The following is a 13,098-nucleotide window of genomic DNA, read 5'->3' on the forward strand; positions in this document are numbered from 1 at the left end:
TACAATTTTAGTTCATGTGATAAGTAAAATATTGGCCTCAATTATAAGACAAAAAACAAAATACTTAGTTTCAGGATTTTGGTATTACAAAATCAAAAACTTATGGCTTGGGCACACCTTTTAAATCAGGGAAGTTTCAAGAAGTCGAAATTCGAATCTCTTTCTTTCTTACACACTTTGCAAAAGTCTATCTCATTCTTATGTACTCTTCTTCTTCTTTTAAACATCACAACAAATTGAATTTAGCTTAATCGAATTTGGAGTGCGAAAAAAATGAAATAGATATATGGAAAACGCGTGAGAAAGACATGTGAATTTTGATTTCGTGAAATCTTTCTGATCTGAAAGGTGTGCCTTGGCCATTAGGAGCAATATGTCAAATCTATCAAATGTTAATGAAATGTCAAGATATAAACCATATGTCAAACTTCCTGTCTCCCTAAAATAATTCCAAACTTCTCAGAAATGTTTAGAATTATCAAGGTACTAACAGTTTTTTTTTTTTAATTAAAATCTTGAACTTGGAAATATTTGACAGTGTGAAATTTTGAACTTGATCTTGGTCCCAAAATGAAAACCATTGTTGCGGAAATTGATAATAAAAAAGATGTCTTTGAATAAAAGAGATGACTTTGTAATTTTTGATCAATTTTAGGTTTATCACTGAGCAAAATGTAATATTTTATCGATGAAAACTGTTTTTGACTTAAAGTTAAATATATTTTTGCAAAGATTTGGATATTTAACTGATCAAAAAATTTTAATACCTTCGCAATAAGAGTAGGCATTACATTTGGATTTTCCACGAGAATGTTTTCACTAGCAGCGGTTCCAGACGCATCTTCCTCGTGACATATGTTTGATATAATACGGAGTTTTGACTTCTTGAAATGCTGCCGGCAAGATTCTAACTCCCTCTGAATCTAAAATTTTTCGAATCCATCCTCTTCGGTTAGTTGACTGCGTACTGCAAATTATAGGAACAATAAATAAATAAAATCAAGAATAAAAAAAGCGAAAGTAAATTTAAACTTGATAATACAGAACTTAAAGAACTTAAAGAATTTAGGTGAGATTCTTAAAATTTTCTGTCCCCCGATCAGCACCAATTTTTGCTAAAATGTGTTTCACTACTACGAATATATGGGTGGCCAAAAGTAAATTATAAAATAAGAAAGATATTAACTTGCAGTTTTCGTCAAAAGTTATACATCGGTTGAAAATTGCAATTTATTGTATCAAATCAATCAATCTATTCAGCAAAATTATAGAGGGCATTCTGATATACATATCAGTAAAATGATCACATATCATTTTACTGCCAGTGCATTCAAATCCTTGATATTTTGGATTCGATACAAAATTTTAACTATTTTTCTTAAAATTACTGCATTACGTCCTTCCAACTTTAACTTTATATATAATATTTAGTCACATTCCAAGTTGACTCACGTTAAGAATCTCACCTGCAATAAGCTAATCTAGGTTTATCACTATTTTTTTTTTTTTCAGAGAAATAACTGCTTTGGAAAACAAAAATATTAATGACGGAGAAGATAGTAATATTTTTTTTTTATTTCTATCAAATTTGAGATGCCATTGTCTATAAAATACTCTTCCTCAATCCAATTTTGTTGTGAAAATTTCATTGAAAGTTTAGGAACTTCTAACGTGAAACATCATGCACCAAAAAGATTTTTTTCACTTATCTAAGTTGAATATATTGCTTTTAAATTACTCACCACTATTTTCCAAGTCCTCGTAGCTTAATATGCCACTAAATTTTACATTTATAAAACACTTTTCACTGAGAAATTGCACTTGAATTGCTTTTACTGCGCCATTTGCTTTTGCACTGGGGCACAGCCTTCTAGAATATTCCAGTAATGTGAGAAAAATTCTCTCGCACGCGAGAGCCCAAACTGTTTCTCTCTCTCACTTCACTCCTTTCCTGCTGTTTCTCGCGCAGCTTAGCTTTCAGCTCTCACTGAATTTCTCTCACTCTCCCGTTTAGCAGCAAAAAAGTAGCGATTTAGCTTACAAGATTTTCAGGCATTACCAAACGTGAGAATTTTTGTTACACCAAGTGGAAGCTTAAAAGCTAACACGTTCCTGGGCGTCACACTTTTTTTGCAGTGTAAGCCAAAATTATCTTAAATAGAATATATTTAGAACCATTCAATCTGGCGAAGTTTACATGATAATAGTCCCTTTTGGAGCAGCAAGAGAACAAAGAACTAAAATTTCAATTGCTCTAAATTTAGAATACCATGAGTTAATCTGAAGTTAATGAGATGTCTGCGAAGTCAGCAAAGGTAAGCGTGTACAGTACGTATTGTAATGACATGAAAATTCAATGATAACACCTGGGTTAATTTACGAGACACCTGGAAACACATATATTACATCCTTTATTGCATTCTCTGGAAATTTCAGTAAAATATCAGACTTTTGGTGTTGTTACAGCATGTTATAAATTTATTTTTAGGAATTCTCACATGTCTTTAAAACGAGAAAATGTTTCAATTAAAATATTTTTTAAAAATACTTAAAAAATTTACTTCAACTGCTTCCTTTGAAGAGCTAATAAACATGTTATCACTTATTGATTTTACTTTGCGTTTAATCTTATTTTTCCCTCGATTTCGTTGATAAATTAAAAATTCTTCAAGCAGAAGTTGACTTTTCTCTCCTTCTTTGGCAGTCAGTAAGTTGACAAAAATAGGGAGAAAAATCAAGACACAGGTATGCAGATTAAATTAAAGTTACAAGAGCAGAAACAGAAAAATATGTCAAATTCAAAATAAAATAAATTCCAAGTTTTTTAAATACAAATTCGAAAAGTTTCAAAGTTTAGCATTGAGTTTATAAACATTTTCTATTGCACAACTTTAACAGAAATAATCAATGCAATATATTATTGACAGTCAATTAAGGAAATTGATAATACCCTTCCACAATTAAAATAGATTACACAATACAAGTCTAAAAAATTGATGGTTTCGTTTAATCAGCATGCAAAAGTCATATCAGTAAAACATAGTAAAACATAGTAAATACCAGAAAACACAGTAAACTCATAAGTCAAAAGGAAGAGAGATGATGACTAAAAATCGGTAAACTAAGTACTTATGGAACTTTCAGAATTTATAATGTGAAATTTCTAGTAAGGGAGACCGGGGCAGAATTAGCCACGTATAGTATTAGATAGTGGTATCTTGTAGTTTGCCTTCGAAGGAATATTGAGAAAACCAGTCTTTATTCTAAAGATATACTTCCCTTACTATTCAATGAAATATTTATCAGCATCATACAAACATTTTTTGTACAAATTATACGCAATGAAAAATTTCATTAGGTGACTAATTCTACCCCGGTCTCCCCTACTTCTAGTGCTTTGGACTTTGAAAGTCTCTCAAAAATCTTCCAACATTTTTGGCTTTTTTGTCGCAGAAATTCTACTGAATTTCTGTGAAATTTCTACGGAATTTTTGTGGAATTTTTGCGGAATTTCTGCGGATTTTTTGCAGAATTTATGCAGAACTTCTGCGGAATAAGTAAGATTGGAATGGATAAAATGAAGTGTCATTAGCCTTTAAAGCAGAATCGCAAATCTTTAATCTTTAATCTTTAAGTTATTTTTAATTAAAATAGGGTAAGATGGGGTAATTTGGAAACGTCTATTTTGCAATTTTGATATTTTCTCACTGTTTCAAATGAATAAAGAAAAAAAGAAAGCCATGAAGAAGGAAAAAATTCAATAAATTCGAGGGTACTTCTTCGTTGTTTTGCCCTTTAGCCACCTAAAACTATTAGGAAATTTCAAACTTCTAAATTAGACATGTTTCCAAATTACTCCATCCTACCCTAGTGAATTATTGGGCAAAGAAAATTTAACTACGAGCCTGAATGAAAATGCCTCTCAAGTACTTTTAGAATGAAAAGCTACATTGATGAAAACATCGTAAAAATCATTAAATGCTAAATGCCATTTCGTATTGACGTAACTACTGGTTAATTATATTACAATTTCATTGCTTCACATAACATCGTCAGTTAGTTCATACATAGTTAAATTGGTGAAAATAAGGCGTTCCAAAATTCCTTTTGATTCATTTTTAGGGAGTTACAGGAAGTCTCGGGATTATGCATATTTTCAGGACCGAAAAGACCGCGAAATGCCTTTGTACTTTTAGAAAATTTTCAAGAAGTTATAGAATTGCCGTAGCATATGCAAAACCTTTAAGGTCGCCTATTTTTGGGCGCTTTTTTCATTAATAATTGTATCGGGATATAGGGTTATATAGGATATAGGATATAGGATCATAATTTTAGACAGTCTGCTTATAAGCATCAATGTTCCAAGCTTGAAGTGCGATATTTTCAATACTAATTGATTTTTTTTGTTTCTATCTTTTTAGAAGGGTTGTTTAGAAACTTGGCAAGCTATTTATTGTATTTGTTTTTATTAAAATTAGTTTTAATACATTTAAAAATGAATTGATATGTGGAAGTGAATATGACTTAAATTTTGGACAACTTGGCTGTAAACTTGGACAGCTAATCCGCTTCAATAGGATACCCATTGTTCCCCCTTTCAAAAATCTATCTTACCAAGTCCTCTTCCTGTTTATGTAAGAGAACCGTAGAATGTCACAAGAAGCCCGGAAACTTTCCATAACATTCATTAAAGTGAGTTGACTTCGGTACTCCAAGTATGTGAGGATTAGCGCATTCCCTGGCCTTCCCGGGAGCCTTTTAAGGCTTTTCTCACTACATTTCGTTTGTAGAGATGATGTTCCTTTGTTTCTCCAGGCATTTGTCCAACTTAGTCATCACAAAAGCTAAAACTTCACGAAATTTCGTGAGAAAAACACCTGTCCAACCAAAATAAGGAGTATCACCTCACTGGTGAATATCTTAGAAGATTTCCCATTTTTCACACGAAAAACGTAATTTACAAGGCAAATCTAAATTCAGGTCAGATGTACAAATTACCGTTACCGTGAATCAATACAATAATCATTAAATATTTAATAATATCACTCAAAAAAAGCGAAGAAAGATTGTTAGTACTTCACCACAGCCAAATAAGACTGAAGTAAACATAAAGTTCTGTCATATTTCACGTAAGCAATTGTTCACACTTATGTTTCAACAAAGCAATTTTAATTCACATAATATTCAAAATTCAACGAATTTAGTGTTAAAATCTTCCAAAAAGATCATATATTTATATAGATTTCATTATTCATCAATTATTGAAATAAAAATCCATAATTTGAATCAATTTATTTTTAGTGTCCAATTTTACCCTCATAGTGTCCAAATTTAGAAACTGTCCAAAAATTACTAAAATTAATTTTTTATCCTATTTGTTACAATTCAATTATGTTGTCGTATATCTCGTATTGGAAGACTTTGCTGATCGTAGATCGCTCAGGAACGCGTTCCTCGTAATGTGAATGCTTGTTCCATGTTCTCGGAGTTTTTTTTTTGAGCAGAGATGGTGCATTTTTATTATGTTTTATCACAGTGAAAATGTCTTTTTCTATACATTCAGATCTTTGCACCGGGCGGGACTCGAACTCACAACTGTAAGTCAAGTCGCGCTGATTGCTCACAAAAATTCTTTCAAATTTACAGCGTCAAAAATGCATATACCTTTACAGGTGTTTTGAAAATGATCTCACAAACTAACTTCAAATGGTAGAGAAATGTGCATATTACCTATTAGGTGTATAACCCCAAAATCTCTTGTAAAATACGAAACACGTAAACATGGGGCTTAGGTACCGCTTTTAATTGCATAATGGTTTTATCCTATTTCTTACAAAGTGATAAGAAAAAATGAAAAGCTTGAAACTAACCCTTTCTCTACTATTATTTTTTGTCATTTTCGTTAAATGCATTTTTCACGTAACCTGTAGATGGATTTCCTAATTCAGGATAATGTCTTTAGAGCTTTGATAATCAACGGAGAATTTTTATTAGATATTTTATCAAAAATAAATAAAATGTGATCCATGATTCAACCCCTTTTCTTATTTTTCTCGACCACCTGTTTATTGAAAAATTGTCGTTAACTACTTAAAATTTTGTTCTTATCTCGGTGCAGTTCAAACAGTTCCAAACTTGATTGTACTGTAAATATGGAAATTATCTTGTAAAATAATTCATATCATGAACAAATATTTGTGAATCTTCTTGGAAGCATGTGATCGGACTGTATTACGGAAGGTGGTTGTGTTTGCCTTTTCCTCGATTCCTCAATGAACAAAAGGTGCGTCTTACGTTTAATAATAAGTACATACATTCGATAAAATATTTATTTTGTCGGTGTAGCATTTAAAAATAGATTAATTTTCAGAGTGCTGTGTGGACAAACTTTAAGATGTTCAATGAAATGTCTCTAAATTTCATTATGGTTCACACATATTAATTTAATTAGATTTATCATTGAGGTTGTTAAGGGTATTTCCTACAGACATAGTGTTGTCATTAGATTTTACCCTACATTGAGATATGAATATTAAGATTGTAATGACAACGTTATATTATGCTAAGATACTTATAATATTTCCCTTTTGTGCTCCACTATGGTGAAGCACAATATTAAATTGTCATCTAAGTGAGATTTTCACACAATAAAGGGGTCGTTTTAATGGGCGGGGGGTGTAAAGTGATGGCGAAAGTTTCTTGCATTAAGAACATTAACACTTGAAGGGAGAATGTCTACAAGATAATGATTATTTTAGTTTATTAGGAAACTGTTTTTGACGTGAATATGACTCTTAAAATATTATCAGCAGATGTTCTGCTATGACAAATTACGTAAATTTCTTGAAGATTGTTATAAAATTACAAGACAGCTGGAATTTAATTATTTTCAGACAATCACACGGTCAAATATGTGCTAACGTGCTACTCAAGTGCTTCTAGAGAATCTATTTCTATTTTAATTCCTAGAATTAGGATAATCATCTCGAGAATTATTTTTTTTTATTTGGAAACAATGACTCGCAACATTTTTTTCAATAAAACATCTTAAGTGCTTTCATTCATAAAAAAAGAGAATGTGTCGCATAGCCAAGAAGATTCTGAAAGCTACATTGTTGAATTTTAATTAAGTTTTCTAATTAAAGATTTTCTCTTATTCTACTGTAAATAACTTTTTTTCTTCTTAATCTCCAATTACTACATTGCTTAAAATGATTTTTTTCATTGCTCCCCTATTTTGATTCTTCATACATTGTCATCCCTGAAGAAACCAATGTATTATGTTGGAAGGAGGGATGATGAAAAGAAACTGCTAATCCAAAAAGTACTTGTAAGGTGATTCAAGAGCACGTCCCAAAATATAAGGCAATGACCAACATGTACATATGTATACTTGAAGAGTGCTTAACGAGATTAAATCCTATCAGGGATTTGTTATCATCTCCAATGAAACACAAATGGATGAGGGTTAGAAATTTCAATAAAAAGCAACTTCAATGCTTATTTCTTATTACATTTCACAGAAATTATTTATGTGTTACACTATTTATTGGGTTTTGACAAATTGTAAGTTACTATCTAGCTGGATAATCTGATATCAAATGAACCCATATAGTTTAGTTTATTAAGTCTTCTATATAGAAAATTGTCTGAATTGACTGAAGAAAATACCTAAAAATTTTCAAGATGCGTAAGGTTTAATTTAATTTTTGAAACAGAATTTATATTGCATTATCACTCCCACTTAAAACAAACCTTGAGTGATATGGCAATATTAAGACTTCAAAAGCCCTAAAGTAACTTACTATAGAATCCAAAATGATCCATACAGACAGGTAAATATATAAGGGATTGCAACAATATACAATAAAAATCCTTCTCATTTTTTTTATTCTTTACGACGCGCCCGACGCCGACGTATGCTTTGTGAACCTGAGAAGGACATCAATCCTCAAAACATTGTTAGGAATTAAATAGAAAAAGTCAAGAAAGGTCTATTTTTCCGTCTACTTCCTCCTATATTCCTTGTTATGTTCAATGTTTAATGTAGTTTATATAGAACAACACCAATAATGTTCTAAAATTGTTTTGTAGACGTAAAGAACACGCATCATCAATTCTCGACGCGTCGTGAAGAATTAAATTAAAAAAGAAATCAAGAAAGAACATTTTTTCACTTCCTTCTACATTTTTTTTTCAATCTGAAATTCCTCAAATAAAAAGGAATAGACACATTAAAGAGTTTTCATCGTTCTCATTCACTGCTTGCACTGAAGGAGTTCATTTTATGTGATTCGAGGGGAAACCAACATCGTTCGATCAGGCTTTAATTTTGCAAGGACAAATTTTGTGGAGTCTGTATTACGGTTATGACATCTCATATCCTGTAACCTGTGAAAAACGATTATTCTGTATGTTCAACGGTCTATTCTTTGTATTGTCTTTTCAGGACAGGATAAGAGTTATCGGCGTTATCACACTTGCACATTAAAATTTTAATGTGATTCACATTAACTATCGCTTGTGAGCGTCCTAATATGTTATTTGTGTCTTTGGGTCACTTAATATTTGAGGTTTTTCTATTTATTGATAAAGAAGTGGACTTGGCCTGCAAAAATGAGTTTAAATTTACCTAAAGCATAAATATTTTTCACATTAAAAAATTAAAGTGAAAATCGCATAAATTTTTTGCATTAATGCTATAAATCAATTTATATCAAATTTTGCGGGCCAAGTCTTCCTTTTTATCAACAAATAGATCAAATTTTGGATATAAAATGATTCAAACACACAAATTACACATTTGAACTCTCACCAGCGACAATTAATGTGAATCATATTAAAATTTTAATGTGCAAGTGTGATAACACAGATACACTTGCGATAAGTACCTAATAATTGTGTTTTTTAACCCTTTAACAACGAGGCACTTTTTACGGACTGAAAATCAACAATAAAAATTAAACTGAGAAATATAATCAATGATAAGTTTTACATCTAACCTTGGAAAGTCCAACGTCGAACAGAGTTTGATTCGGTGTATTTTGTGCTTCTATGAACGATAGGGATAAAAATAGCCCGAAAATTTAAGTAATTTTTCTGACAATACCGATGAATAATATTTTTCGCTTTAATGAAAAATATTACGTATGAGTATTGTAGTTTTTACTCCCAAAAGGGTTTTGCTTAAAAAATATTAGAAGTATAAAAAAATAAATAAAATCAATTATGAATTTGAGAATTTAAAAATTCACCATTTTTGAGCTTAAATATTTACTACGTATCAAATAGCTAGAGATTTGCAAAAAATATTGTAGATTCCTTCAACCTTCTACTTTACAATTATGTATAGACATAAGAAAAAAATAACTTTGGGTAGTCAGGAAAAATTATTTTCTTTATGGGACACCGGTGTTCCAATCGTCCTTAAAGGGTTAAATAATCTATCCCATTCGGGTCCCGGTCAAAATCCCGAACGCCAAAATCCCGAAAGCCAAAATCCCGAATGGGCCATAATCCTGAAAGCCAAAATCCCGAATTCTTAAAAGTATCATAGCTACTCCCACTATTGTACCCGTGCTTACTGGAGGCAAAGGGAAATCTTCTGTGTCTTAGGAATTTATTCTAAACATTTTTCTCCATATAATTTCATCCCTTTCAGAATTTTGAAAATTCGGGATTTTATCTTTAGGAATTTTAGCTTTCGAGATTTTGGCGTGCGGGATTTTGGCTTTCGGGATTTTGGCTGACACCGTCCCATTCTGACATGGAGCAGGTTTAAATTTTATAGGGGTTTGGAATTTAAAGATTGTAACTCTGGTAAATCAACCTTCTTCGACTTCCGAATCCTGAATTATAAAGGGTCCAAAAAATAAATTAAAAAACAAAAACCTTTATTCTAAGTCAGATTTTGAAGAATTGTAATATGTCTTATAAAATTCTGTATAAGTACTGCTTGGACTTGGAGCTCTATATACAAACGAATAAAAAAAAAATTGAAATTTTAATAAATGACCAGGGTGACTTCCCTGAACGATGTTTCCTGATTTGAGTTATAAATGATAATAAAGGTCCCCGTCAAAATCCCGAAATCCAAAATCCTGAAATCCAAAATCTCGAACGCCAAAATCCCGAATTCTTAAAAGTATCATAGCTACTTTCACTATTCTACCCGTGCTTACTGGAGGCAAAGGGAAATCTTCTGTGTCTTAGGAATTTATTCTAAACATTATCCTCCATATAATTTCATCCCTTTCAGGATTTAGAACATTCAGGAGTTTGGCTCTCGGGATTTTGGCTGCCTCCGGATAATACCAGTGAATTAATCGATTTTTTTCTTTTACTGCTCGAACTCCACAGAGAAAGCAGTAAAGGGTATCAACCCCCTTGTTAAAGCTTTTCCATATAAGAACTCTTTGGCCCAAAGAGTTATCGACATTGATATTGATATTGATATTTATTACAAACATATAGGGTACGCCCCTCTTACATTGTTTGATAGAGAAATAATTGAAAAAGAAAGGGTATAGAAGAAAAAGAAAAATGAGCAAGAAAAAATAGCAAAACGAAAGCAAAAAGCGACAATGTTTCTAGTTACCTATTTGAACTAAACCAGACTGATAGTACCTGGCAATGCCATATTGTAAACTTCTAGCACTCACAGGGAGAGAGTTCTATTGAACAACCCTCTCAGCGAAAAGTGTAAACGAGTACTGGTTCGAGTGAACTCTCGAAACTAGGTGTCCCCGCATGCTGTCTGAAGCTCCGGGATTCAAGAATGAGGCTAAGTAACGTAGCTTTCCAGATATAATCAGTCGGAGGAGGAAAGTGACCGCTATAATACGAAGGAGTGAAAGTAGATCAAAGCCCATCAAAATGTTGCGGTGCGCCGAGGTGTGGTCACAAAGGCCGAAACCGCAATGTTTACATTCATTTTTCCACAATTATTTTGCATATGGAGACACTGAAACCCATGGCAAGTTCTTTTCCTAAGAGAATTGATATACCATTCTAGTGCATTTCGAAATTGTGCATTAAAAGTTAAGAAAAATACATAATAATCCTCGCCAAAATCATGCAAGAATTACTAGCAAATTTGTTTGAATACCGGCAATACCTTTAAAATAAAATTTTTACTGGGTAAACTGAGAAATAGCCTCATTGTCTATTAGGTTTGATAGCCCCTGCTTTGGCCAAATTCGTGGTGTATTCTATGCTTAATGGCGTAGTTGCTCTTGTGATAAAATAACATTAATTTATTAAAACGTGCAACAAAATTCTAAGCCATAGAAAGAACTGTACCAAATAACAAAGTTTTACCCTCTTGTAATTTCGTAATTTGGAAAAAAAGAGGTACATACTACGAAATTTTACAACCCCTTCCCATGTTAATTTTTCTTCTTGATAACGAAAACTCTAAAAATTAAACGAATTTTGCAACTTTTTCGTTTTTCACAAAAACTTTTTCTTATCAATTCACTAATTTTTTTTTCAAATTAGTCTAGGATAAGATGGGTTAATTTAGAATCACGTCTAATTCGGAATTTTGAAATATCCTTTCTCACTGTTTTAGATGACAAAACAAAAACAAAAATTAAAGAAATAGGGGAGATTGAGGAAAAAAGTCACAAAATACATATATTTTATTTTTCACGTACTACCCGAGCGCCCCAGGAATTTTTAATTAGCAAAGTTTTGTAGAAAAATTTACTGATCTTCAAATTTTTGAAAGTAATTTTCCTCCATTTTGTAGGGACATACATTTATCGGTTCATTTTCTAAAAGGTAATTTTGTGACCAATCTCAAAAAATGCTGGGGCAAATAGTATATCAGTCGAGGGGTAAAATTATCATGTTTGATTTGCTTCGGACTCTCGTAAATTTAAAAAAATACCTAGGTGATATATTTTCGTACTGATGTATTTCTATACACCTTTGTAGAACAGCGTTTTCTCTTTCTGAATGAGAAAACTGCTTTTCAAATTAATTTCCAAAGGCTATTTTTGACGAAAAAAATCTATTCATCCATTTAGAAAAGGAGAAAGGGGCAAATTTTGCGGGATGTATTTGACGAAATCTGCGGAAGAGTTGTCAAATAAATATTACTTGAGTGTAGAATAAAAACAAAACAGAAAACTAATGGAAAGAAGTGTTTTATGTTCTTTTTAAATTAAATATCTTAAATTCAGTACAATTCGATAGAATTTTTATCGTCCAGAGTAGGGGAAAGTACTCTCCCTTCGAACGTTCATGCCTTCGAATAATATGATTTTTTTTAATTATTCCTAGAGACTTATACACAATTACCACTTAATTACCAATAAGATAAGCTAATATTTAATAGAAATGTGTAAGTCGCTTAAAAAAAAATAAAAGAAAATTCACATTAATCGAAAGCATGAACGTTCGAAGGGAGAGTACTTTCCCCTATACATTGAGTCGTGTATTGTTTAATTTTTTCGGCTTTTCATTACCATCACTGTCTACAACAACAAGCAGAGCCACATGGCAATGACATTTCTTTCGCCGTGAGGCATCAGAAATTGCTTAGGTTTTTGTTACTTTTTGCCCCAAACCTCTTATTTCTTTTTACCCCAACTGATCGTTTTTAATTAAAGGCTTTCCGGAGAAAAGAATCTTTAGAAAATACTAAAATGGATAGTGGCTTCGCAATTGATATCTGCTATAAGGAAAATATTTCAAAAACAGGTCTAAAAATTCCTATATTTTTTATTTTCTAAATTTCCTGTTTCGAAATTTAAAAAACTTACGACATTGAAGGTCTCTGGAGACTATCTATGGAAAAAATCTAAGCCGCTATCTTTTTAATTTTGGAAGAAATTGAATGTATTGAATTTTGAAAATTTCGATTTGTGACTTTTTGCCCCTATCTCCCTTGCTCTCGAAAGGCTTGTATTTCTTTATTATTTTTTTCTTTTTTCCCATCTGAAACAGTAATGAGGAAATCTCGAATTTCCGAAATAGGGTCAAAGGAACATCTCTTTAACAGGGAACTCCTATTGGCACTTTTATCAAAATGTGGAACTTTTTTTAATGTTTTTTATAAAATGTAAGTAATTTGACGTTTTCTCATTAATC

This window comes from Phlebotomus papatasi, chromosome 2 (genome assembly GCF_024763615.1).
Source record: "Phlebotomus papatasi isolate M1 chromosome 2, Ppap_2.1, whole genome shotgun sequence".
NCBI classification, from domain to species: domain Eukaryota; kingdom Metazoa; phylum Arthropoda; class Insecta; order Diptera; family Psychodidae; genus Phlebotomus; species Phlebotomus papatasi.